At 41.2% G+C, this 27870-nt stretch overlaps 1 long non-coding RNA gene across 1 annotated transcript in view; it reads left to right on the top strand.

The window, feature by feature from the left end:
• The first annotated feature begins 24 nt into the window (after positions 1-24).
• LOC308068355 overlaps positions 25-27870 on the top strand; it is a 156210-nt gene continuing 128364 nt past the window's right edge. Inside the window, exon 1 of the long non-coding RNA XR_013929941.1 lies at positions 25-27870. This exon is cut by the window's right edge and continues 54503 nt beyond it. This is a non-coding gene — a long non-coding RNA (uncharacterized lncRNA).

Raw genomic sequence — 27870 nt, 5'->3', positions numbered from 1 at the left:
AAACAAAACAAACAAACAAACAAACAAAAAAAAACAAAAAAAAAAAAAGCAAAAAACCCAGCCAACCCAAACCTTGATAGCTACTTTGGACTGAGGATGTGAAGGGATTCTGCTGACTGTGTGACCATAGGCACTGCGCTTGACAGAAGCCTGTAAAAAGAGAGTAGTGTCATCTACTGGGTTGGAGAGAGGGTTATGAATGAGGCTTTTTTTTGGACGTGTAAATGTGTCCTCCAACAAAAAAACAAAGAAAATACTGGCGCAACTGGGTGCTACCCAATTTGTCCGTACTTTTTCCTTTCTTTTGGATATCTTTTCTTTCCTCTTTTTTTTTTTTTTTTTTTTAACCCTTAAACTTCTTTAAACTGTGATCACAGTGCTGATCATGCTAGCAGGGGCTGTATCTCTTTGTGGATTTGTAATACTAGATTTTGATTCTACTTGTCAGCTGCTGAGCTACTGTGCTGGCATGTCATACCAAGCTATATTAACACCTAGAAGCAAAATTCCTCGCTTTCTATCCCCTTTTTTTTGTATGGCATGAACTCCTTTTCTCTTCCTACCTGCTTATTACACCATACCTGAGTGACTGAGGTGCTTAGGTTAGAACTATTCTTGAGTCAAATAAGCTGATGTATGGTGAGCTTGTGTGTTTTCTCTTTTAATCTTTGATAAATCACTGAGCATCGTTGCAGAATGGTCTTGGCTTCACCCATGGTCTTTACATCAGGTGGGTTTGCGAGTGGCTCTCTTTCATCCTGCCACGTGCCGGGTGTGATTTGCGCTCAATATATAATTGATCAAATTGCTCAGATTGGCAAAGATCCAATCCTTCATGTGGCAAAAGGAATTATATTTCATTTTGGCTTCACTTAGGGAAAGTCAGAAAGGAAGAAGAAAATTCACACACTTGCAGAAGTAAGCGTGGTTGTGTAATCCCAGAGGTGATGGAATGGGCCAAGGAACGGGGCTGGCTCTGAGACTTCATTACGATGATTATTTTTCAATTTGTGGAACTAAGCACAGTCTCATTCTCACTTCACAAAAAGAGTCCCTTCTGCAAATGGGGGAGATTGCCACTGCCAGAGAGGTCTCTGGTTAAATATCCAGAGCTCCTGTTTTCGTTGTATCCTGTCCATCACAAGAGATTGTCACCCTTTGGACACCCTCTTCAGACAAGAAGTGTGTTAATAATTGCAGGCGGGTGCTCAGCTTTCTTAATTTGATGCTTTGGGGTTTTGTTGTTGCTTTTCAAACTAGAGGATGCAGAAGTCACGCTTTAAAAAAGAAAAGAAATCTGAATAGCTGGCCATATGTTTTAAAACACAACCAAAAGTGCCTGCTTGTAGGTGTTCCGTAAGCTTCAGCAAAAAGGCAGCAGGTAAGCTTTGGTATGAAATTACCCTGTGATTTTTCAGCCCTCTTTGGGGACACAATCTTAATGAGACAGTGAGACACATGTTGCATTGTCAGTCGGTGAAAGGAACGTAGCGGTTCTCATCGAAAGAGCAGAGACCAGGATTACCAGTACATCACGTTGCTCAGTTATTGCCAAACGGTAGGCAGCCTTTTGTCAAAATGAAAGTCTAATCTTTGTGATACACACAGCTGCCTCGAGGGGCTTCAGCACCGAGCGAGTGTCGGTGCAGAGATTAAAGACACTGCACATTTTTTTATTCATCAGACCAAAACACTTCCTCGAACTACAAGACTCTCTCCATGGATTTCATGGGCTGCATACATAATATTTGTGTGCGATGGGGTAAAGGTTTCCAAATACAGGAATACGCAATTTACCTTTTGTGTTTAAGAAATGTCTTGAGAGTCTGATTTTTGTATTGTTTGGGATAATAAACCCCGCAAGCTTAGTGCATTCTGGAATGGATTGAACCTATTTTGAGGCTCATATGAATGACAGCAACCAAAATCAGTATATTTAAGCCTTTAGACTCTTTTTTTTTCTTTCTTTTTTTTCTTTTTTCTCTTCACATTTTCCACTATTTATTTCAGCAAAGCTTATGACTTGCAAAGGAGTAAGAAGGAGCAGATATAGATTAGGTAGGGAGTATAGAACAAAACGTAAGGGGGAGAAAACGTCATCTTGTGCTAACATCACACAATTTAGGGCTGCTGCATTTTTTTGTGAAAATTAATTGATTTAAGAACTTTTCACGTTCTGCCCCATCACTTTTAATGCCTACCCCGGGATTGTACGAGGGCTGCCAGGAAGCAGGTCTGCCATATCTGCAGTCCACCAGAACTGCTCTTGGAGCTGCTTGAACTAGCCAGAAACAAGGAATGTTTTTCCTACCCCCTGTAGTCTCCTTCCACAGAGTAGGTAACTCACAGTGAGCCTCTTCTGAGATGTCTGCTTGCCACAAGCTCTGGTTTCCATCCACTTATCCTAATTTATAGTAGTTTGTACCACATTAAAGACCTAGCTAAGCTGTTTGTCTGATGAAGGCTTCCAGGACTGTCTTCTGGACTAAACCATTAGAGAAGCACTGTAGCTAATAGTCCTTATTCCAATATCGATCGGAAAGTGTGACAACAAGAATAATGATGATATATGCTGAATGCCTATTCATAAATCGTTTATATAAATTGATCTCCTTATGGTAAGAGCTTTCCCGACACAGGGGTCTTGGAAGAGACCCTTAAGACTTTTCATCAATTCAGTTTCCTTTGCAGCTTCATCCTACACACAAACTTTTCTGACTAAAAAGCAACTCAGAAAATCTATTCAGCTGAGCATTAGTAAAAGCTGCTTGTGGCTCTACCATGTGTGGCATGTAAATTGTTACAAGTTTTATTTCTTGTATGATTGTATTTTGTAAGTATTTTGTTCAGTAAAAACAAGATGCTATTTGAAGCATCTGCACAGAAATTAGAATCGGAATGTTTTGAGCATGTTTGACTGAAAACAACTAAATGGGTTCTCTAGGAAACTACTGCTTAGCTTTTGAAACCTCTTGTGCATTTTAAAAATTTAGGTGTTCTTGGGTTTGTTTTAAAGGAAATTCACTGTTTTCAAATAAAGTGATCCTTGACGCTGTGGAAAGACTGAGAAGATATTTAGCCTGCATGCCACTTTGGGGTAAAAGTTTAAAGAAGATACGGTTCTTGGAGGGGAACAACAACAAAACCTATCTGAAAGGCCTTAACAGGCTGTAAAAATCTGTTTTCTCATGTTCATTGCTAATTTTCAGGGCATGTTAGATAATATCATTCATATACATACTTTGATAATTTTTTTGTAGTGGAAGAGAGCTACTATAATGGCAGATTAAAGTCATCTACAGTTTAAATAATGCAGGAATGGGTTCCCTACTTTTTTGCAACCTTACAGGTATTAGAATAGAACAGATCTGAATTTCTGAGACACTTCAACCCTGTAAATTGATGACATGATCATGTGTAACTTGTGGCAAATAAACCTGGGATGCAAAATGAGCAATTACATTTAGAAAGAAAGGTAAGAGAGAATTTTTGAGATAAGTGATAGTGAGAAGTTTTGCATGAGCATGGAAATGCTGTGTGAGGTTGCTCATCTGACTGGCCTTTAGCCATGCGCTATTCCTAAGTGAGGCCATAATTATGTAGGTTTTATCTGATGCTCTGACGTAATGCTGCTGAGAAGCAAAAGAGTAAATAATTAAAACCCTTGGTGCCATTTCCAGAATAGCAGAAGAAGTGTCTTAATGATCAAAAGTTTTAATCTTGACTTTACAAGTTGTGTGTCTGATTTCTCATCTTTACGGTTGTGAGCCTACACTAAAATCTGCCCTTCAGAGTGTCTAAGAATTGTTAGCATTCACTGTGTGTACTTTTATGGTACCTATGTAATATTTGTTGTAAAAAGGTTAGACAAGGCTGTGGTCTGTGTCTTCGCAATGAGATGCTGTCATAATGTCGCAATGGATTGATGTATGAAACAGAAGTAATACAGTGTCATAGAATTTTCCATTATTTAATAGTCCTTAAAAGCATAGGTATTTTAAATGAACTGAGTGTTATTTAAAAGTCAGAAATATGTGACTAGAGACCTAAGTAAACAAGATAAATTGCCTCTTGGCACGCTAATAAACAAACCAGTAAGACCACTAAAGCCACATGAGTCATGGAGCCGTAATGAATTTACTTGAAACTTAGGAAAACAGGGATTTTGTTTTCTCAGGACCACAAATTCAGGTTCTCACAGACCTCCCTAGTTAAGAAGTTGAATGCCAAAGGGGAAAAAAAAATCCCACACAATATTCTAAACAATTTTTGACTCTGATCCAATGGATTGCTGTAAAGAAGTTTACATCCAGGTTGAACTAGAAACATGATCATCACAAGCAGTAATGCAAACTGCATATTGCGAGGGTTCAACCATTTGGAAGAAAATAGCATACTTGTAAAAAAGGCGTTTGCCGCTGAAAAAGTGTAAGAGATTATTATGATTTAGCAGTCTTATTTTAGAATATGCATGGAAGGATCATCCTGATTCTTGGTGTGTTCATAAGCAAACTTCATGGTCACAAAGGGTACTAGGCAGCAGTGAGAAAGGTGGTGTAAGATGAGAAAGCTAACCTAAGTGAGATTATCAGCAGGAAAAACCTGTATTTGTGTCACAACACAGACCGCAGGAAACACTCAGGTGGTTTTTAGCTGCTCTGAAAAGATAATTTTTTGAGCATCTGTGAACTTTCAACTGATTCAGAAAATGCTACTCAGCAATATCTTATCAAGTGTCTAAATACTCCAGTATCACTGTACTGATGATGAAAGTATGTACTACTGATGATGAAAGCTTCATTTGTCAGAAAAAAACAGGGACAAACTGTTGATAATATCTAAAGTGACATTTGCTTGTTGATCTACTCGCATGAGAACAGGAAAGCTGAGACCTGGTGCTGCAGCCCCTAGCGTGCCAACGGGTGTGCGGAACGCTGCTGCCGCGGAGCCGTAGGCTTCAGGATGCAGCTCTGGAGTCGGGATGGGAGTTTGAGGTGGTTAAATGGGGAGGTGCTTCGTGGACTGCAGTTTCGGGATGAGAGTGCAGATTGCTGGAGTTGGCAGTTTGTGGAAATGGCAAGCTGATTTCCATCGGGATTTCGAGCGCGATGCAAATAAGTGCAGACAGATGTTGGAGGCGTTCCAGACACTGGCCCCTCTTTCAGCTATTATAAAGCAGAGAACATTTAAAACTTTCTTTTTTTCAACCTGCACATAAACCCATGGGAGAAGGTACCTTCAGTTACATTCTGGCAGAGTTTAGATTCAATACGGACACATTCTGACTCCCCAGATTTAATTAAAAAGCTAAACGACAGTAAACAATAGAGAGTTTAATGATATCTATAAAAAATGCATTATGCCAGAAGTTTTATAAGTGCAAGCTTTTGAAACTTGGGTAGTTGTTTGTACATAGAGCATTCTAGCTTCTCTTTGTTTGAATGCTACTGATTTTTCTTATCATTGCTTGGATTTTATGAATTCATTATTTTCACTGTTTTAATTTTCCTAGAGGACCTTTTGGAAAAGTGTGAAGTATGTGGGCAGGCTGTGTATATCTCAATGTTCAGACGCTTCTGCCTAGAAATCATAGCAAGACACCATCCTTTCTTAAAATCTAAAACCCAGTCGTCCTAGGAATCACAAATTGGATGTTGATGTTTCAAAGGGTAAACAAGCCTACCAAGGAAAGATGGAAAAAATATTGCAGTTGGCCCTGGAAAGTGTGGTGACTTCCAGGAATGCTGGATTAATTTGCAGTCTACAGCTCCATGTCTCCTTATGGTGGTGGAGTGTTTTTTTTCCACACCTTATGCAACAGCATCACGCAGCTTGAGCATTGACTGCAAATGATCCAGTGTTATACGCTCAGAGAGCAGCACTTGTGGATGCTTTCCAGGAGAATGCTGTTTTAAGCACAAGCTAATAGGAATTTAGTACCTGTTTGGGTGTGAGCATGCGAAGAAGCAAATTCTGCACATAGTGAGACATGCCGAAAGGCAGGACCGTTCAAGGATTTGGAAGTTTTTTAAACTTCTCCACTTTTTCTGACCAAAGATACCAGAAGCAATAACTTCTAGTGCCAAAACCACCTGTGCAGGTTGACTACATCTGTGGTTCCAGTTGGGAGACTGGGACAGGACAGTGAAAACTGGCAGAAGAACAGTGACAGTTTGTTGCTGCAAACCCACAACTTGATGCAGCCACCTCTGAAACTATTTGTATAGTAATTTTTGTATTCTGCACAAGACGCTAAGACCTCTTTTTTATTTTTTTTTCTTTTTTCACCCAATCCTTCTCTGTTTTCTGTAGTCCAAGTACTGTCTCTAACTGTCTTTCTAGAGTAGCTTCTTAGAGCAATGTTGATACCACCCTGTAGCCTTATCTTTTTTATCCAGCCAGCCGTTGACTTAGTTTTATTCTGGTGCTACGGTTTATGTCTGAACAATGCATTAATGAATGTATGCTAGAAAAACATTGCCAAAAAGTTATAAAGCAGGAAAAGAGAGCACACCTCTGTTTTATAAAAATAAATTCTGACCAAAATTCTCATGTGCTCCTCTGGGATTGCCTTTTACCTTCTAGCTTTGCAAAGCAGATTTGTTAGGGCAAGTGTGCGTGTACCTTCCAGTTACACTGCTCTGTTGGATGTTTCCCAGTTTCTTTACTGCTGTTGGTGTGGTGGGATACAGTCAGGAAAATGCTACTGCTTCTTTTTCTATCCCTTAGTGTCGCTGAATGGCAAGGCCCTCCTTTTTCTTCATATGTGCCTGTATATCGAGATGCAGACTTAAATTTAAGTTTATGTGTATAAACTGTATCTTTTTATATTGTTCCACTACTGTGATACTTATTCCTTTAAACTAAAAAACATCAGAAGTCCAGGATAAGGGCATTAAAGGCCCTGTGCAGTGGAGCCACACTCCAGGACACATGGTCAAGGAGATTCACCCCAGGCTTCTGGCACCACGACTGTGTCTCTGCACCTTGAGACTATGCACCCAGCTATGGGGCTGGCCTCCTGACTTGTCTGTTCGGGTGACCCTCTGGTGCTAAGCACTTCGGTGTCCAGCAGTGGGCCAGCCAAGCTGGCATGTGCTAGTCCCATTACTCAGAGATGTGCATATATGCACATGGGATAACAAGTCCTTTGCAGCCATCAACTCTGTGCTGTTGTGCAAAGCCATCTGTCCCCTGCTGCCCCCTGAGCAAGGCAGGTGGGTGGAGAAGGTCACCTCCTGCAAGGTGACACGAGGTGGAGGTCTCCGTTGCTGTAGAGGTTCATCATACCCAGATAGGCAGAGGGGTGTGTGGCCCTTCTTGGGCTAGCTCCACGGAGAAGGTGGCTGGTGTAGGGAAGCTGTTGGGGACAGCGAGGAGCCGTTCCAGTTAGAGTGGGAACAGAAGGACAAGGCAGCCCAGGAATCCCAGCCCAGGCTGCCCTCATTGAATCTGAAATACCTTCTGTGCTAGGACATCTTGTGTGCACTGATGGGTGTCTGTACCCCATCATCCTGAACTTAAATGAGCCTTTGATGTTTCAGCCCCGGCTTCCTCCTCCCAGGTCCCCCCTCCCTCACCCCAGCAGTCCCTCTGCGGGCACCAGGACCGTGCTTGTACAGGCACAGCCACATCCATTAATCTCATCTCCAGACCAGTTTATACACAACTTCCCTTTCTGCTCTCGAAAAGAAAACCCCACGTTGGACCTCACTGGGTAGGCCTTAATTGATTCTTCCCCGCAAGCTTTAATTACTTCCTGCAGAGTGTCTGCTGAGAGAGAAGCCAGGCGTCCAAGCGCCACTGCTGTAGGACTTGCCTGAAGGGTCTTTAAACCTCATGAAAGGCAGACTAGATACTTCTTACAAATCAGTCCCAGCTCTCCGTTAAAGTCTGTCTGGAACTACTTTCTTTGTGCGGCTGCCATCGTGGTCCTCAGCCGTTCATTTGGTGAGGAGATGTGGGCTGAGGCCGAGCCAAGTGTACTGGTGATTCCCACCGCGCTCTCACAGGGCCGGCCTGCAGCTATGGCGGGTTAAATCCACAAGAAAAGGGAATTGCTGCCCCTCAGGCTTGTCTGCCTCCACTATCCAGCCTCTGCCACCCACACGATTCTCCAAGACCAACATCCCTGTTAGTATTTTCATCCTTTTCTGTGTTGCTGAAGGCTTGTGTGCTGTTTGTAAGGAATTCCAAAAAAGGGACCAAAGACAGGGTGTCCTCCTAATTTGTGCGTTACCTCAGGATAAGACCACACATCCAAGCAGGCTGTAAAGCTTCCAGCTTCATCTCCACCACTGACTGATGGATTAATTCCCAAATGGGCCACTGGCTCTGGCTGTCACAGTTAGCCGTCTCAACTCATGTGAACTCCAGGGCACTACCAAGGTCCTGTGCAAGGCGTTTCCTCCACCGTCGGGGGAAACATGTCAAGCAGCGACAAAAAGGCAAGCTCATAGAAGGTTCTGGTGGTCAGTCTTCCCACAAACTTTCTTCAGCTACGTGAGATAGAAGTAGCTTTTCTTCTTTGCCAGTGTGGCCAGGGGCTTTCCTGACTCCTGTGGCGGGTGAAACACTGTTCAGTGGGAGACAGTTGTGGTGGGAAGGCTGGAGCGGAGCCTGCGGGAGCGGCGGGGTGGAGTCTGTCTGTGCAGGGACTGCCAAGCCGCTGCCTGGGCCAGCCCAGGTTGTGAGGGTTGTACCAGCTCCCTTTGGAAGCTGTGGCCAGAGCTGGCGTCTGGGCGGTCTGGCCAGGCAAACGAGCATAAGCACAAAGGTTGGTGGGAGAGAAGGTTTGGGCTGGGGACAAAAATGATGAGCTTTCACGTTAGCAGCTTGTTAGCGTAATTAAAAAGGGAGAGGCACAGCAAAGACTTGCAGCTGAGGACAGTGCAAGGGCAGGCAAGAGAGAAAGCTGTGCAATGCTGTGCGATCACTCCTATCTTGCATCTGCATTTTTAGCAGCTGCCAGAGTAGCAACAAACTGCACCTTGTCAGTATATATGTGCACAGCACGTTTATGTTAGACCTTCTGTGACACTTCAGGCATCCTCCTTGGCTTCCCAGGTACTTGCTGCCTGACTTCACATCCAGTGATGGACACGTGCAGAAGCCATGGCAATGTGTGGAGAAAGCAGTTCTCCAGTCAACGCGTTTCAAACTCATGGAATTCATTAACTGCTAGCAGCAAGGAATTCCTTGGTCAGAGGGATATATGTTTATGTTGGTGCACGGGAGTACATTTTTTTGCGATCCCCTCATGGATTGGTATGCATTTAATTTAATTGCTATTGTTTCATAATAGCCTTTATTGGCAGAGTGTAATAAATTGTTTCAAGCTGACAGTGGTTCGCCCCATGACTGTCCCATACGTGTGCTTAGCTACTTGCCAGGTAACATAGGCACTTGTCCCCCCCGAGGGCTGGCAGACATTGTTCCTCCCCTGTAATAACTGGCATAATGTATTTCTAAGCCTATCTCTAGGGAATCTTGTTAATTGGTTTCCCCCTCTGGAGTAAGGAAAAATGCTTAAGTATAAAGTTCATAATAATATATTTATCTGAAGCCATGTATATTTATATGAAGTCAGCCTGCAGTTTGGAAAAGAATACGAGCCTTTTGCCTTTTTAAGACTATGGCAAGAATGGCTTGTCAACGAACACATTAAATTCCAGCTCTTGGCTTTGGTTGTGCAAATATTTATATATGCATGTGTCTAAATGCAAATGCTTATGTATAGGTGTATATATACACCTTCAAACAAAAAACCAAACCAAACCAAAACAAGATCTGCTAGAAGAGCCCACAGTAGCACAGTGAGTAACCAGATGGATTTGGTGTAAGAGCTGTGGTCTTCATCACTGCCAGATTAATGCTGTTAGGAATCTCGTGAAATGCTATTGTCCACCCAGACTTTCCTTGCAGTTTACAGGCTTACATATTCTAACAACTCTTAATTTGTAGGATACATATTTTACGCCAGCTTTGCTTTGGGGATCTGAAAAAAAGTAAGAGAAAATAGGAGCATTTTTATTTACTCCAGCATTTTCAGTGAAGAATAAAGAATTTCAAAGAAAGTGATCAAGAATATGAAGTCCTTGGTAAACTAAAAAGGCATTGGCTTGCTGCAGTTTGAGACGTCTCCTGATACCAGGTATGTGTGACATATGCTGTTATTCTAAAATGGCCAAGGCAGTCTTATGTAGCAACAAAAAAATATTGCAACATGTCAGAGAGTTAAAGTGCAAGCGCGATTTTGTCAAACACCACGTTGTGAAAAGGTTTTGTCACAAGAAAAATCAGCGCATTTCACAACTTAAGCAAAGATAGCTATAGTGATATGCAGGATGTGTTCTCCCTTTATGTCTGTGTTTTCAGATATATATATCCCAGTACTTGCTTTTTTATTAAACAAATAGTTGACATTATGAAGAGTTACCTGCTCGATTTTCTCTCTCACTGAAATCACCCTGTGAGTTGAATGTTCCAACTACCCTATATCATGGTAGAGCTGAGGGGTGCAGCAGAGACATGAGTACAGTCCTCAGAGGTCTGGGCTTATTCCTTCCCCACATCTGCTGATCCTCTGTAGATCAAGACCCTCTTCTCTGTGGAAGACTGTTACTCAGCGTGGGTTTCATTAGCTGACTTTTAAGTTTGCCAGAACAGCTTCTAAAGGTGCAGTGTTGTAAGCAGTAGAGCTCCTTCACTAAGGCTGTTCTTTTTCATTCACACAGGGCTGCCACTGAAAGGATGGGATTACAGAGCAAACTTTGGAGTGGAAAAGAGTGGAAAACGTGTTTCTGGGAAAATGAATGAAACCTGGAAAATAAGTTGATTAATACGCTATTTTTGCTTCAAACATATGCAGAACAGCATCATCCAAAGCCAACATACAAAGGGTTAAAACTTGTTCAGAAAATTGATATATTTGGTTGGTTTTAATCTGAGGACATTAACGTAACTTGTATTTTAACCATTTTGTGCTTACCAGTACATTTGATCTATCCAGAAAGCCCACAGCTTTGCTTCTAACAAGAAGGGACAGAAGAATGACACATAGCTCAAGACATTCTGATATTACTACGTTTTTAATATATGAAATTTTGACTCATTCTATGGTTGTCCATTATGTACTAGATAAAACTGTTGCTAGCTCAGATGGTGGGCCATAATGACTCAGTCAGATTTTATCTTAGATCCTCATTCAAATTTCACATGAATTCCTGAAGGCTCGTGAAGCCACGCTTCTGGGGACAGATACTTCGCAAGCCTTGATGCAGCCTTTAGCCAGTTTTCTATCCTTCAGCTTATTATCAAACTGAACAGATTCTAAAGCAAGATTAGCAAACGCCACAGTAGCATGCATTGAGGTGGGGGTGGAAGGTCCTGTTTATTTCATAAGGAAAAATAAGTTTAAAGGTATATTAAGAAATTATATTATTCTTCTTCACAAATACTGTTTCTTTAAGCCAAAAAATATTACACTTAGAACAACATAATAGAACTACATAGGTGAATACGTAGCCAGTATTTCCAAGGCAAAAAAAGCCCAAACCATGAAAAGTGATGGAAGAATTTCTTGGTGCTTTGTCTGTCAAGCTGAATTACTTTGTTCTCCGAGTTAATGCTTTAGCCACCTTTAGCTGTCTATTTAGCATACTTAAAAGTTAGTTTCATTAATACTGCTAGGCTGCAAGGTTTTCAGATCAAATATTAGTGAGCTTTTTTTGCTTCTCATGGTATCTTAACTCATCTATGAGTAAAGCTTTTAGCACAGTTGCTAGTTAACCTGACCTTCTTTCACATGACATGACCACAAGCTGAACTCTGCAGTGGAGATTTTACTTTGCTTTGTCCCTGATCTGAAGCGATACCAAGTTTCCGTTGTTTCTGGAAAGGCTCAGCTCCACGCTAAACCCCAACACGCTGTGTGGTTTTGATCTAAGTCTCAACACGCAGTTTGCAAATCTCGGGCTGCTCTGCTAGGAAAACCTTGACAACCATCTGCTTCATTTTAATTACCCAAATCTTAGATTAATTTTAGTCACTGGCCTAGCTTCGTTGCTGTTGGCAGAACAGAGGAGTCAAATCAGGCCTGTCCCATTTTTGTCCTCTTTTAGCAGCTTGGCAGAGAGGGAAACTCATACTGAGTTGGCAATCATTTACTGTACAGCCATACCATAACAGCAGTGAGTCATTATTGTTCAGGATGTCCCACCCTATCTATGCATACGGCAAGAGGCTAACGAGGGCTGAGATGCCTACGGCTGAGAGCAGCCCGCAGAAGCCCTTCCAAACCACAAAGGTGCCGGCAGCGTCTGTGCCTTCAAATGTCTGCAAGACAGAAATAGCCTTGCCTGGGCCAAGCAAGAGGGGCTTCATCCCACCTCCACGTGGTGATCCCAGGCTGACACAGGGTAGAAGACCTCCCAGGACCTGACTGTGGCACGTACGTAAACCCTGGGCAGCTTTATGTCAATCTAGAGACAGCAACGGTGGTCAAAGCCACAGGGGAATGTAAGGGAAGCGAAGGGGGATGAGTAAAGATGTTAGCTGTAGTGGCTGCCAGCCCTTGCAGGCTAGTATCGTGTGTGTCAGCTGGGAAGTGGCTTTGAGGTGCCGTGGGTCGGTTGTGAGCGCCTCGTGGGATCTTGGGAAGCAGCGATGCTGCATGTCGTTCCGGTTTGCTAATGCTGCAGGGGGGTTCCACTTGGTTTGGGGGTTTTTGTTTGTTTCAACAGATGGGGAAGAAGTACTTCCCATAGGATGAGGAGTGAAACAGTCCGAAGGGAGGATGGTCAGGCAGGAATGTTTCCTTTACAGGGAGGGAGGACAGAAATGATGAAAGATGAGTGTTGGAGAAGATAGCTAAGAGAGAGCTCTGGAGAAAACAGCATTGCCACTCAGCTGTGCCTCTCACTACAACTCTAAACAAGGTAATTTAAACCACCATGCTAATTAATCAAGAAACTTTAAATCCTTCTAAAGACAACAGCTCATGGAGTTAAAAAAAAAAAAAAAAAAAAAAAAAAAAAAAGAAAAAATACATCTTAATAAAGTATTTTATTATTTTATGTGATCTTAAAGTACTTGTGCTTCCTGTCATTATCTTACTAGAGATTGAACAGGAATTAGTAAGAAATATCTCCTGTAAGAAGAGTTCAGTATATTTTCATGTTTTTTTCAAGACACCGAAATACAGATATATAGGCCACTCCTCTAAACTGTGGGTATAAAATCCATGTAATATGTGAGCTGAGTGCAGCTTATTTTCACACTGAAACTCTATTGCAGGCTCAGTAACAGGCTATACAGTTGTGAGTGATAGCAGGGAAAGAAGTGGAAGGAGCAGTTAACAGACTGCTGGCAGTATTGCTTGCTAAATCCCAAGCAGAACAAGGATCACTATTTCAGTTGTTCCAGTTTATTATTTTGGATATATTGCCCATTTAATTCCATTGCTGTGCTTCTCTTCAATAAAGCATATCACACAGCTATGATTTTAAACAATTACATGGGCCACGTATTTGTAGAAACCCAATCCCAGCAGAAGCCTGCAACGTTTCATAACAGCCTTTCTAAATGATTGCCTGGTGAAATGCTGACCACAGTGTAGTCGATTTAATTTCTATTACATGCAGATGGCTCCCTTTGTGTGGTTTGCTGTGCTGCAACAGCATTCTGTGTCAAGGTGACACTGTACTGACTTACAGCAAGAATTAGCAAAAAAAAATTAGTGGTGTAGTTATTAGACTGTTTTATTTGGAAGTTAGTTGATTCTGGTTTTATTGATGTCCTTGGGGAAAATCCAATGTGTTTTCTTCTCAAAATGTTTTGGATCTAAAACTAATATTGCTGGAGATTATTAAATTATCTGGGCTCATCTGCTGTTTCCATCTGTTAATAGAAAGTGCAACTACATGCTTTTCTTGTTGATGATTGACATCATGCAGTTCACTTTGAAAATTTTCTATTTGCAAGAGTCCTTGCATTAGAAACCTGAGACATTTGAAAACTGAACACCAGCAAAACTGCATTAAAAGATACCCCATGTAGGTGTAATCTCGCTTAGATACCTTCACTTGCACGCAGATTGATTTTCCAGCATTTTTTAAAGCATTTTTATTCCAGGAGCAAGGGGAAATCGGTAGCCAAATTCTACAGAAATTCAGTGGAAAACGCTAGCTGATGCAACTCACTAAGTTTAGACAGCAGCAGTGGACAGGCAGAGGTGCAATTCAGAGGTCTGCCAAGAAGGAACCGAGCACTCCTGGGTACTTTGAGCAACTGGGATCCTATTACTCCTTGCCTGATCCCTGGGTTTAATTTAACTGACTCAAATTCCGCTTTATGCAGCCTCCTGTTGTGCTCAGGATTTTCCCTGGAGGTGTAAACACCATCCTCTTTGCCGGTGCTGACTGCAAGCAGGGTGCCAGGCCTCCCGAAGGAATGATTGCTGTGAAGCTTTTTGCACCATGCCTGAATGCAGGGAAGTGTCCCTTGATTTGTATGAAAGCTTTGAGGGTCACTCTATAAGATCCAGGATCTGTAGGCTCCCTGAAAACTGCTGGAGGTGATGTAAGCTCTCCTGTCTCCAATGCATGCTTTCTCACTGGAGAAAAAGAACCATTAGTTCCCCTGTAAAGAATACAACTGAAAGCAGATGGAACTGGACACTCAGATTTTTGGACTTGAGCGAAAACTTCAGAAAATATAGGCATCTGCAATAAGGGACCTTCTGAGACACGTTTGTGGGTCAGCTTTACTGGGAGACATCATGCCAAGTGTTGAGTTTACCTGATTATACCGAAAGAGGGAGTATTTATTTATTTATTATTTTGCTGAGCAAAGGGTCTTTTTTCTGTCTGTTGTGGAAAATAGTTGATTTTTCCCTCTGTCATGAGGCAGAGATGGAGTTTTATGCCACAAATCAAATTACTGAAGTGTAATTGAAAAAACAGCATTTCAACTCATCTATACCTCTCACTAGAACTGTAAACAAGATAATTTAAACCACCTTGCTATTAATCAAGAGATTTAAAAATCTCTTTTAAAGGCAACAGCTCATGGAGTTTAAAAAAAAAAAAAGAGAGAGAGAAAATAAAAAGTGCAATACTAAAATACTTATGCTGGGAGAGACTAACCAGGGTTTTCTTGGTTTGGAGATCTGTACAAGAAAAATCCACCATCATAATTCCCCATTTCTTTTCTCAATTAATCATTATTCAGAGGCTTCAAGCAATTCTGCCTTCAATATATATTGTGAATCTCACAGTGTAAACTATTGCCTTAATGAACTCATTGTACCATTTTTATATCAATATATCAATCACATGGTTCTAGCAGTACCTGCATAGCAATTCAATAATTTTGCTCAGGCACTAAGATTCAAAGCTTCTCTTACTATTTTCCATATGTTGTTTCCCATATAGCTTGAATCGGTATACATCACCTGAAGTGTCCAGCTCTTCGTCTTAATTTTGCTCTGGACCTTCTTTGAATCTGTTACGAATATCCTTTTTTCTTCCCAGCCTCTTGGACTTTGTGCCAAACATTACTGGTTATAGTAGCACTGGGCTCCCTCCCCTCTCAAGGCTCAGTCTGCACTGTAAGCCCGACTTAGTTCAAATGTAAAGCTTGGTTTGTTATTTGTGAGGATGTACCTACATAAAAGCCATTGCAAGAGTAAAGGTACAGATGAGGCAGAGGCTGAGGCAGCACAGCTGATGTTTCTTTTTAAAGGGTAATAAGAATCAGGTTGTGTGTGGGCTTTGACTCTTCTTTTCCATTCCCATCTAGCAGTCACTTTGCTGACCCAGTCCATTCTCATGAACCATTGCGTTTAAAGATCTCTGCTGCATGATCATGTCTCACAGTCCAAAACCCATTGAAAACTGTAAGTATTGTGGCTTGATGTCCTGTTAACTCACTTTAAAGTTCCTGCCACTGCAATATTGCGAGTGACTCCAATGGCCAGACTATACGTACTGGGAGAAACATGAAAAGAAAATATGTGTGTCCTGGTTTTGGCTGGGATAGAAATAATTTTCTGCTGTGTTTCTGATTTAGTATGAGAATAATGTTGATAACACATTGATGGTTTTAATTGTTGCTAAGTAATGTTTGTACTAAGTCAAGGACTGTTCAGTTTCTCAGGCCCTGCCAGCGGGAAGGCTGGAGTGGCACAAGAAAATGGGAGGGGACGCAGCCAGGACAGCTGACCTGAACTGGCCAAAGGGATATTCCAATACCATAAAGCGTCATGTTCCATATATAAACCAGGGGAGAGGTGGCTGGGAGGGGCTGGTCCCTGCTCAGGGGCTGGCTGGGCATCGGTCAGCAGGGGGTGAGCAGTTGTGTTGTGCATCACTTGGGTTTTTCCCTTCCCTTGGGGTTTTATTCCTCTTCCCTTTTCTCTCTCTCATTATTATTATTATTGTTATTATTACTATTACTACTACTAATTATTAAATAATTCTTAACCCTTCAGTTTTACCTTTTTCCCGATTCCCCTCCCCATCCTGCAGGGGCAGGGGGAGAGGGAGGGAGCGAGGGAGTCTGTATGGTACTTAGTAGCCAGCTGGGGTTAAACCATGACAATGTGCAATGATAAGCAATATCTAGAAAGTACAAAAAAATAGATGATGTAAAAGTACATAAGTTAATATAATGATTGCAGTCTTAAGTTGAAAGTAGATGTGACTCTAAGTACTGTAAATAAATACAGTAAGTAAATACAATCACAAATAAGAAATAATAAATACAGTTTTTCCAAGGACATTTACCTTTCATATACTACATTATACAAAAGTATTCTGTGCTTGTGATGCTATATATATATTATAGGGTAATATAACTAAAACAGGAACGCTGCATAATTGTATATTCAAATATGTCAGTAAAAATATGCAAGAATGAAATCCTCTAGGACTATCTAAACTAAATTCTGTAGTCTCTTATATCATTTCTGTTGAACCTTTTTTTTTTTTTTTAATAAACCTGCAGAAAGTTCCCATAGGGGATCAATTCTAGAAAAACTCCACAGCACTGTAGATATCCCCAGATAATAGTAGCCATCCTATATAATCTTTCATCATCATCCAGATCTCCATTTAGAGTTTGAATACTTTTATAGTTTTATACACCTATAAAGAAAATCAGCAGTTTCTGGGTCATGGTTTCTCTGTTCTGGTTCTCATGGTTCAATTTAAATAACTTCTTTTCCAGTTTCCTCTTGTCTCTTAAAAAATGATGTTCATGAAAATCATCAAGCTCATTCTGTACAAAAACAATGATCTTCTTCCAGAAGTGGGAGCTCCTTAATTAAGAAATTACTGTGGCCTATTTTTCTTTTTGAATAACTGTACTTTTAGAGACTCTTTCCTAAGTGTGTTGATACTGGTTTTTTGTGTGTTGTGCAAGAATTAAGTGATGTTGGTCAGGGGTGGGAAAGAAGAGGAAAGTTATGGAATATAGTCAGAGATTTCTGAACGCCGTGTGAAAAGAGGGTGCTGAAAATAAAAGATAAAAGACAGGAACTGGGATCCAGGACAAAATTTTATTGGACACTACTGCTGGACCAGAACAAAACCCAGATAAAATAATTAGAGGCTGGCCACGTGGTGCAATTCAGATAGGAGGTGTAGAAAGCAGATTATCTTTTCACATCCAGGAGATCATAGAGAGTCCAAAACAGTTCAGTCAAAGAGTTGGGTACACAACAAAAAGCACATCGTCTTTCTGTGTTTGTCACGGCATATACAAACCAGAACAGTGGTCAGCCTCTTTAGGAAGCACGCGCTGATTTGAAGGTGCCAGAAGAGTGATCAGTGCATTGGCAGATAGGGTGACAAGAGCACTATTAGTTTAGGAAGGATGACAGGATCCCAAGTCAGCCAAGATTTTGAGATCTGTCTGCACCCTTGTTCAAAACAAATATACAAAAAAAAATATCCCCAAACAAACAGATAATTTTTGCATAATATCTGGAACAATATAACTTATGAAACAGAGAATACTCAAAAGAAAGCAGGGAGATGAAAACCAAACCATCTGAACATCACTTTTTCCAGCCCACTTTGTCTTTGAAAGAGAGGGCGTGTTCTCTTTTCCTGCTCTCAGTCAAGAAACTTTCTATTGCTTTCTACTTTGCAGAAAAGTTTACATAATCCCTTTGGGGAAAAAGCTTCTCTTTATCTCCAGTGAGACCTTGCCATGGATCAGCGCGCTGCCTTTGCCATGTGTCTCTTGACTTGCCCCAGCCATGAGCTCCCTCTCTGTCCAGCCTGTTCTCAGGTGATTCCCCATGGTGGTGAGCAAGCTGCACTCACCTCCACACCTCTGGAGGGACCAGGATCGCTGGAACAGGAGTATCTGCAGGGATCAATGGACACAAGAGCTCCAGAGCATGGTAGAGTTGTCATTCCAGAAAAAAAAAAAAAAAAAAAAAAAAAAAAAAGGTTTCCCTGAACAGAGGCTTGCAACCCAAAGTGATGTTGTTGCTGCAGGGAACAATCATAGACTCATGAAATCATTTCAGTTAGGGAAGATCTTTGAGATCATCAAGTCCAACCATTAACAGTTCCAGCTGTATAGCAAAAATACACTGATGTGAAGAGTGAGAAACTACATATTTCAACTTTATACAAAAAATATAAACCCGTATAGACCCCAGAAGAGTTCTGGAACTCCTATGAAGCCTAAGACCCAGTAAAATTAATTGAATTTATTAGAGTAGCATGGTCATTACAGCACAATATTAGTCCTTAGTGTTCCAAGATAGATATTTTTTTTTTGCCATCAACAGTATTTATTCTGAGAAGAATGTGTTTAAATTGACATTTAAGGTTTATTTAAGAATTGGGATATATAAAAGATGGTTTACATTGGTCCTAAATAAACAGCGAACATCAAGGAAATAGGCTTTTGCTTGTGCCAAAGATTATAAAATATCTCAAAGGAGACCATGTCAGTAAAACAGAAAAATCAGCTCCTTGGAATAAGTACAGATAAACTTAGACTAGGGGGAGAAAAAAAATAATAATTTGGCTTAATCTCAGACAGTAAAAATACATTTGTGAGATATCATTTAATCAAATACACTTTTGCTAGATGCAGTGTATCTTAAATGGGTGTCTGGCAGATGGCAATAGTTTAGCGAACACCTCCACTGTTTTCTGTGTAGCATTTTTATCTTCAGTCTAACAGGTTGGTAAGAAAAAGGTGTTGAAATTATTGTTTACCAAAAAAAAAGATGGCAGAGCAACGTGGATATTTTGGTTAGTACTGTGTCACGGTGCCAGCACTGTTTAAAAAAATCCTGTAGAATCTCCAGGGATTGCAACAGCGAGATAGAGATCGGGCAGAAGAAAGCACAAGAGGCTGAGGTCCAGGAGCTGCTTCTGTGTTGTGAAGGTTGCCTCTGCGTTAGCCCGGTGGGAGGTGGGTTTGCTTTGTCCTCAGGGCAAGGCCACCAGCTGTGGGGCCACCAGCTGTGGGGCCGCCAGCCGGAGTGTCCCCCCGCAGTGGTGGTGCATCTGAAGGGCTCCTGGGGCTGGGCGCTGTGGCATGGTGGGACCACAGCACGTGGCTCTCAAGGAGCTAAGGAGCACCTCGCCGCCTGTTCAGCGATGGTTTGGAGGTCTTGTGGGAAATGCGTTGGGTAGTACTTCACGCTGTAGGGTAGGCCTAATTAAATGTCTGTGTATGAGTATTTAGGTTGTTTACTGTGGTAACTATGGTATGCTGGTAACCCAAATATTTGTGGTGATGTTTGGCAAGGACCAGGACATGTGAGATACGGGCCTTTTGAACAGTGTTGGGAAGAAGCAGGTGGAAGCATCCCCTATTTTTCCAGCATCTTCTGTGAGGTGGTGCAGGGTGGCAGGATGTGTGACAGAGTGCTGCAAACTTCCCTGTGCAGGTGGCTGCTGGTTGGACCAGAGAGCTTAGAGGTAATGAAAGGGGAAGAGAGTGGAAGAGCAATGAGAATAGAAAACACTGAAGGTTCTGGCAAACTTCTGGAAAACTTTCTCTAGACAAAAACAAAACAAAACAAAAAACAACAGAAATACTGTCAGTATGTGAAGTCTTACAACATTTCTTGAATACACATTCTTCCAAGCTCTAATTTTTGTTATTTACAAAGTGTGTTGCTTCTGCATCTAAACTCCTTCCCTTCCTTCATGTCTTTTAGTGCCTTGATGTCCTGGGTTACCCTCGTCCCAAATGTGCCACCTCCCTTTCTTCTCCCCTCCCAAAGTATCTCCACTTCTCCAGGCACTGGTCATTCCCTCAGAGCCTTCAGCTTTGCACCATGATTGTGCCTTTTTAATGCTACTAACCTCTTGTAAATAGGGCAGAGGAGAAGGATATAGCATTTAGGCCAATTTTCTTCTTTTCTTTCTGGAAAGAAAAATTGTACATTCACCCACAATGGTGTGTAAAGTTCATGGACACAGTGCAAAATCAAACAGCTTAATGATTTCTCTGGCTGAGTAACTCTTGGATCATATTTTTTGGATATGACCGGTTGATGCATTGCACATCCCTCTGTCCAAATGGAAAACAACATAGTCACAGGCCAGATTTGCAGCTGATTTAAATTGGCATGGCTTTATTTTATTCGACTGAGTTTTCAGCAGGGTCTAGCTATGGATCTAGAACTTAGTACCACTCCATCGTGCTTCCTGCTATCAAAACATTAATGTGTGAAAATATAGATATATGTAATTGTATATTTTCTGGTTAATAGACTAAATAAGATTAAGATTAAAGCAACCGTGTAAATTTTAATTCTATTCTTTTATTATTTTATTGTTAGTTATTAAAATAGAACATAACATGTTAAGAATAGTTCCGATCATATTTAATAATCATATTTAAAGCACACATAATTAATTAATGCAAAGCACTTCAAGAAACTCAGTTCTTAGAATTTTGTAACAAGCAATCTCTGCAACTGGGCAACAAAAGCACTATAATTTATCATGTTGAAGTAAATTCTGCACTCATGCAATTTGCTTAGCCAAAATCTAGATAAAGTGTTATACAGGGTTGTAGAAGAGGGTTGTGCCATTACTGTAACTGCCTGCTGGATCATCTAAACCTCAAAATATCATGCAGTTTCCTCCTCCTTCTCAGGGAGGTGCTGATGCCTCAAAGAAGTGTTGGACAAAATTATACCCTTATATTTTGTCAAGAGGCAGTTCTGTCCCTTTCAAATGCTCAGAAAGCCTTATTTTTGTGTAAGAATAGGATCTGCTTTTTGTAACCCAAGTTTATGCATTTTCAATTCTTATTTTCTATTTCAGTCCATAACTGTCCCTTCGTGATTCGAAAATCAGGATTCAACTGCATGTGACTATGTCAGTTGCTGAGTAAGAAGTAGGACCACTAGGACTGGAAGGCAAGTATCGAAATAATAAGGACAGAGTCTCTTTATGTAATGTTTTTAGAAACCATTATTAGCTTTAGACAATTCTTTAAAACCCAGAAGATGGATTCCAAACTGTTGTGAACAAAAACAAGAAGCCTTGGAACAACCATTCCTCTTACTTGTCGTTACAAATATTACAGGCTAAGTTATGTCTTCCATGGAATACGAGCATAGGAACTAGGCATGCAGAAAGAGGAGGGGGGGGAAAAAATCCTAACTGCAGCTTGATTTTTGAATTTTTATTTTCCCCTGCAGAACAGCCCACACAAAACAAAAGCAGTGTTTATCTGTTCTGATGAAAAAAAAAAAAAAAAATCATTATTTGCCATGAGAAAGTCAACATGCCCTGGAGAGAAACTAAGCTAGCAAAGATTGTCTGCTGTCCTTCTTTCCCACCACCATGGGAAAGCCATCATTAACAATCTGGTTTTGTTAATTTTCCAATCACGGAATCAAAGCCTATATCCTCACGTTCATCTTTGGTAATACCAGCCTCTTAGTGAACATCATACAGTTAAGGTCCTATTTCCAACCATGCCTACTTATGAAAAAAGTCACAGTAAAGACACGTGGATTTTCTTGTACATGTCAGTACTTTAAGGGTCATTACATAAGCTGGCACCAATGTCTTGGCTTTTTAGTCTCTGAGAATTGTGGTGACCATCTGTAAGATCTGAATTTTGCAGCTGTATTCAATAAGACACTGTTGGACTAAATCTTGGAAAAAAGTGGCTAATGCCAAACCGTCTATCACTGTCAGTTTGGCTGTGCTTTAAACTTACAAATATAAATGTCCCTGAACAGTTGGGAAACAATAATAAAGTCAAATGTCTCATTAAGCAATACATGCTTCATCCTAATGAACATCTCACATATGAGATAAAGGACGAGGCGTAATTAATGACATGCGTGAAAGCGCAGAGATTGTCTGGACCATACTGGCCTATCTTTCAACTTTAACCCTTACGAGAAAGTAGTGGTTTTACGTCAAAAGGACGAGTTCATCTGGGGCTTGTCCAAACCAGCATTGCCAAATAAACTGAATTATGACAGTGGTGTCACGCAGATAGCAACTCGCTGCAAGCTGGCCTAACGGCAGGTCATTAGGCCTGAGCAGGTTTCTGATGGCCTTTGTGAGGCGGGAGGGGAACTGCCATCAAAATCAAATGCAGCAAGTAAGTGCCTTTGAATAATTCAGGCTTAAATCAGTTCTTGACTCCCTGAGGTAAAAACAGCATGCAGATTAACAAATCTTGTAAGTAGTCTTACTCAAGATTGTTGAAATTCAAGGCTGTCAAATGTCTACAAGAAGGTATGAATGGCACCAATCCTAAATCAGTCAATACTAACTACACTTTATCTATTGACTTTATGACCTCATATTTAGATGCAGCAGTTTTTGCTTTCCGACAGTTAAAGCTAAAGCAATCAATCATAACTTAAAAAACATAGTCTAGAAGAAGTCAAGGGGAAAAAACCCCGAGCGTTATCGTCTTGCTTAATAGAAAAAACTTGTGTAGGCAAATATTTGCTATTGCACTATTTAAGTTGTCAATGTTACTTAAAATAGGGGGGAAATTAACATCAGTAGATAGGAACATAAAAGCTAATGTTGTATTGACATTATTATTTCCTTTCAATAGGTGTTTAAATTACGTAGCCCATTTTTTGAAAATGTTATTACTATTGGAATTTAATTAGCAATCTTAGCCTATAGTGTAATGTGAAATAAAATACAGAGATGCAAAGTTATTCACGTTATCTATATTTTCAGCATTAGGTTTATTTATTCCATTACCGAAGCATCCTATTCTCATTATAGAACTGTTACGAAAAGCTTCCCTTTTAAATGCTGCAGGTTCAAACAAAGCAAGAAGTCTAACTTTTAAAAAATAGAAGTAGAAGCTTTTCTAGGAGGCACTGCAGTTTGCACTAATCTGTGCTTTTGTATTGTTCAAGTTGTTCCAAACATACAGCTTGAGGTACGGTACTGACATTTTATAGTTTCATTTTATAGCAAAGCTCCAACAAAAAACGTTTCAACAACATTTTGAGATATATATATCTAAAATCATGCCTCAAATATGTAATGAGTGGAGATTTTTTTTTAACTGAGCCAAAACCAAACCTGGCATTAGCGACAGCAAAATTTGCAGTACAGGCATTCCGACTCTGACTAACGCAATGAAGAAATCTTTCATTATCCTCCAGTTTTCTCATGACAGTCTTCATATCCCTGGAGTTCTGAGTCTAACCAGCAGCCTGATAGTCCCTCCAAGCCAACCTGCGATTTCCTCTCCCTTCCGTGTGGGATCTGCTAACTGTTAAGTTAAAGAAGTAGTTTGCTGGGGCTTTGATATATTCCCGAGCTCTCTCTCCCCTGCCCCCTTCTTTCCTTTCAGGCGTGTGTAGCCCAAAGCACCCTTCCAGGCAAATACGTGACAGAGAAGCAGAAAGAGTCTGCACGGAGCATCTGTTTGGGAGCCTTCCTAAAGGCAGATCCCTGCTGACCGCTGATGGAAATCATCTGCAGGAAAGCGGAGGGAGGGCGTGAGTCGTGTGACCTCTTGGGGCTTAATTACCGAGAAGTAAATTGCCTGGGTCCCTCTCGCTCACCGGCTGCTTTTAGAAAACAGAACGTGAACGAGGGAGGCAGTTCTCAAATACCCGAATAGGAACAAGCAGCTTCTGCTTTAATTTGTGTGGACCTGTGTGACGGCACACATATGTCTGTGAACAAAAGGTATTTAATAAGAAGTGTGAACATCTATGTTTCTACACGGCATGAAAGCACGTAGTACAAAAGACAATATTCACAGTTTGCAAGCTAGAGCATAGGTGTTAGGTATACTTGACAGACAAAAGTAGCTTTAATATGCCAGATCTTGTGGAGGAAGCCAGCATGACTGTCTGTGCCAAGGCTGACCCCAACAGCATAGTTATAAATAAACACGCCTGTTTGCTAAATAAACCTGGTGGCTTAAGATACCATCAGTAGCACTTTACAGCGCCAGCATTGCATCAAAATAACTGCCAAACCTGGTAAAGGAAAGCCAGATAGCCGTGATTAACATGTCTGTCCCATGCAGGACAAAATGAAGCTTCACCAGGTACTGGGCTAGCTTTTCTGTCCATAGCCCAGGGGTGAATGTGTTGGTATTGCTTTTGTTACATTAATGCTAACAAGAAAACTGCAATTATCTTGTATGGCTGTGCTTCTGCATCTAGGAGCAGCATGGTTTAGCTGATAAAGAAACGTGCCATTCCGGTGGAGCAGGGGAGGGGGTTGTTCAGAGCTCAGTATCAGCAGCAAGGATGCCTCACAAAAAGGTTGCATTTCTCTGCAGTTACTGCACAACTGAGATGTACGTTATGCTTATTAATACATGAATACATTTAACTTGTTTCTGTTGCAAAACTCTTCTGATGCAACATCACCACATATGAGCAGGGTACATATTGTCTGTCAATCTTTCCTAGGGTCCTCCATATTGACAAGGAAACAGATGTCCAAGACTAAGGCAATTTCTGTGGTTTGCTGCCAGGATGAATATAGTAACTTGGTGACTGTCCAAGAGTATTAAAAATTAAGAGCTTAGAAAAGCCTTTCATATGGCAATATTTGAGATACCACAGCATTCCCTGTTCCTAACGCAGGGGGACTATGTGGTAGCTGTTGACAAACAGTCTTTTTGTACTGGAAACCCCTGTATTACGTCTGGATTTTGAACTAAGTTATTCCACACTTTAGCACAAGGATGTGCCTAGGGGCATAAAAGAAGCACATTGCTAATTTATAGTTTCTGGGCTACACAGAATGACTACAAAGTATGTGATGAGGCCTGGACCCTGTCAGATAGATGAAAGATGAAAATGGATGTAGTTGGGGAGCGAGTCCAGAAAGGACAGGCTAGAGATCCGGCTGGAGGAAGAAAAAACGTCAGCAGAAACCCCAAGGCAGGAGGCAGATAGGGAGAAGCTTGTTTGGTTTGGGTTTGGTTTGGTGTTTTGTGTTTTTTGTTTGTTTGGGTTTTTTTTCTTTTTTTTTTCTTCAAAATACTGGAAAACGGTCTGAAAGAAAGACTTGAGAGCACAGAAGCTGGACATTAGCCCAGGCTGATGCCCGTATCCTCAAGGGGCCCTAAAATAAGCAGGCAACATTTGGGGCATAGACATAGCCAGCAGGTTGGGGCAAACCGTTATTCCTTTCTATGTGGCACTTGTGGAGTCACATCTGGAGTAGCGTGTCCTGTTTTGGGCATCCCAGGACAAGAGGGATGCTCACAAATGGTGGGGGTCCAGCAGAGGTCCACCAAGATGGTTGGGGTTGGACTGTGTCACATACGGAGGGGCTGGGGGATCTGGATTTGTCCAGCATGGAGAGCAGAAGGCAGAGAGCATCTCATTGCTGCCTTCAGCTCCCTTGGACGTGAATGTTATGGGGAGGTCAGAGCCAGACTCTTCTCAGAGGTGCAGAGCAAAAGGATGAGACACATCAATGAAAGTCCCAGGTTGCAGCTAGGGAAGCTGGTGGGTACGAATCCACAGCTGCAGCGATTAAGCACTGTAGCAGGTAGCCCAGAGAGGCTGTGGGCTCTCCATCCTTGTAGGCATTTGGTGCTGCATTAGACAAGGTCCTGAGCAGCCTGGCCTGACTTTGAAGTTAGCTGTGCCCTGAGCATCTGACAGCACCATGTGGCCTTCAGGCCACCTCCCATCCTGAATTATTCCGGTCCTGATGTGCACCATATGGAAAGCAACGAAAGGTACCAACCAAGAAATACTCAGCGGAGAGTGTCACGGAGTCTGGTGAAACAGAGCATTCACTAAACACTTAGCTGGTACCGTACTCCCAGTGTGCAAATGGGGAGCGAGCCTTACTACACGTGGTGTCTAAGGGGATGTGTGTCTCTGCAGGTGGGTTAGGTTTGCATTTGTCCTGGGTTCAGAGAGGAGGCACAAAGAGCAAATAACTTAGAAACTTGAAATATTTATTGGTAAGTCAGTCGTTATCGTATTTTTACACTTCAATACCAGAAACAAAACACCCTTGTCTTCACTCACGAAGTGAAATGTCACCTGGCTCTGTTTCAGGTTATGTTTCAGATGGGGATCAGGCAGCTTTGAGGGGAGGGTCACCAGCTTTAGTTTGGCAAACATGAAGGAAAAAAAACCCCGTAAAATCCATAATATTCAAATAACTGAGTATTTGTTCTGTGGGCTGCTCGTTGCAGTATCTCTGTCTTTGCTGATGGAAAGCCTGAGGAGGACCTTGGCTCTACTGTGGTCACAAATGCAGATGTAGAAATGTCTGTAGACAAAGAATGCTAACCACAAATGTATTCAGCTATTTCATTGGTGATTAGTTTATTGTTTACCAAAAATAGACAGAAAAGAGTATTAGATATTCTGTGTTCATGATTTGTGGCCCTATATCTAAATATTTTTTTTAAGGAAACAGATCAAGAATCTGTAATGACCCTCTTCCATTTTGTTTCTCTGTCAGGTTTTATTTGGGCTATTTATTAATTAAATTAATTATTTTTTCCGCTCAACTATACTTCTTTCTGGAAAATACTCATGAGACTTATGTCTTGATTGGTCTCATTTAACCTTAGCTGACATGGTTACCTCAAGAACACACACATACTTGCAAGTTTATAGACCCAGTGTACGTGCTTTGAAGGCACAGGTATCACTGCCAGGCTGATTCAAAAAGCTTTTTGAGCTCTGCAGTGCTTTACTGACAGCCTGGCTTGGTGTCTTAGTCTTTAATTGCATTTTGTTTGAAGACAGATTTCCTTTCCTATGCTTTGTTTTTTCTCTTTTTGCGAGCTAAAGTAGTCGTTCAGCTCATTATATTTCCTTTCTTTGTTAATGGAACAGAAAAGCTTTTAAACATATATGTTCCTGTTGCTAAAATAGACTAGTATTTATCGTTTTCAGTAATAGATTAGTGGTGGGCTTGGCAGTCCTGGGTTAATGGTTGGACTTAATGATCTCAAAGGTCTTTTCCAACCTAAGGTGTTCTATGATTCCATGTTGTGAACTGTAACTGCTTCCAGTTTTGTCTCCTCCTTAGTCCAAACCTTTATTACTGACACAACTCACTTCAACACCGTTTGGAGGATTAAGGCAAAGGTTTTAGGCTTAGTGGTCAGTTCGGAAACATATTCGTGACGTTTTGAGAGTTCTGCAGAAGACACTAGAATAAGCAAAAGGTCTGCTCACAGGCAGATTACTGATGTGAGTAAAGGATACTAAAAGGTTTCTCTTTTGTAAATCTGAATTATTTGACCGAAAAGGAACTGTGGGTTTTATCCTTGTGCTGAACATAGTGATTCGATGGTCTTAAGCCTGTAGCTTTAATTAAACTTTCTTAAAACCTTTAATTACCTTTATTAAGCTACATGAGGACTTAGAGGTAGAAA

Source organism: Falco punctatus (genome assembly GCF_963210335.1).
Source record: "Falco punctatus genome assembly, chromosome: 8".
Classification (NCBI taxonomy): domain Eukaryota; kingdom Metazoa; phylum Chordata; class Aves; order Falconiformes; family Falconidae; genus Falco; species Falco punctatus.
The sequence above is the reverse complement of the archived record's forward strand: the minus strand, read 5'-3'. Positions and strand labels throughout refer to the sequence as shown.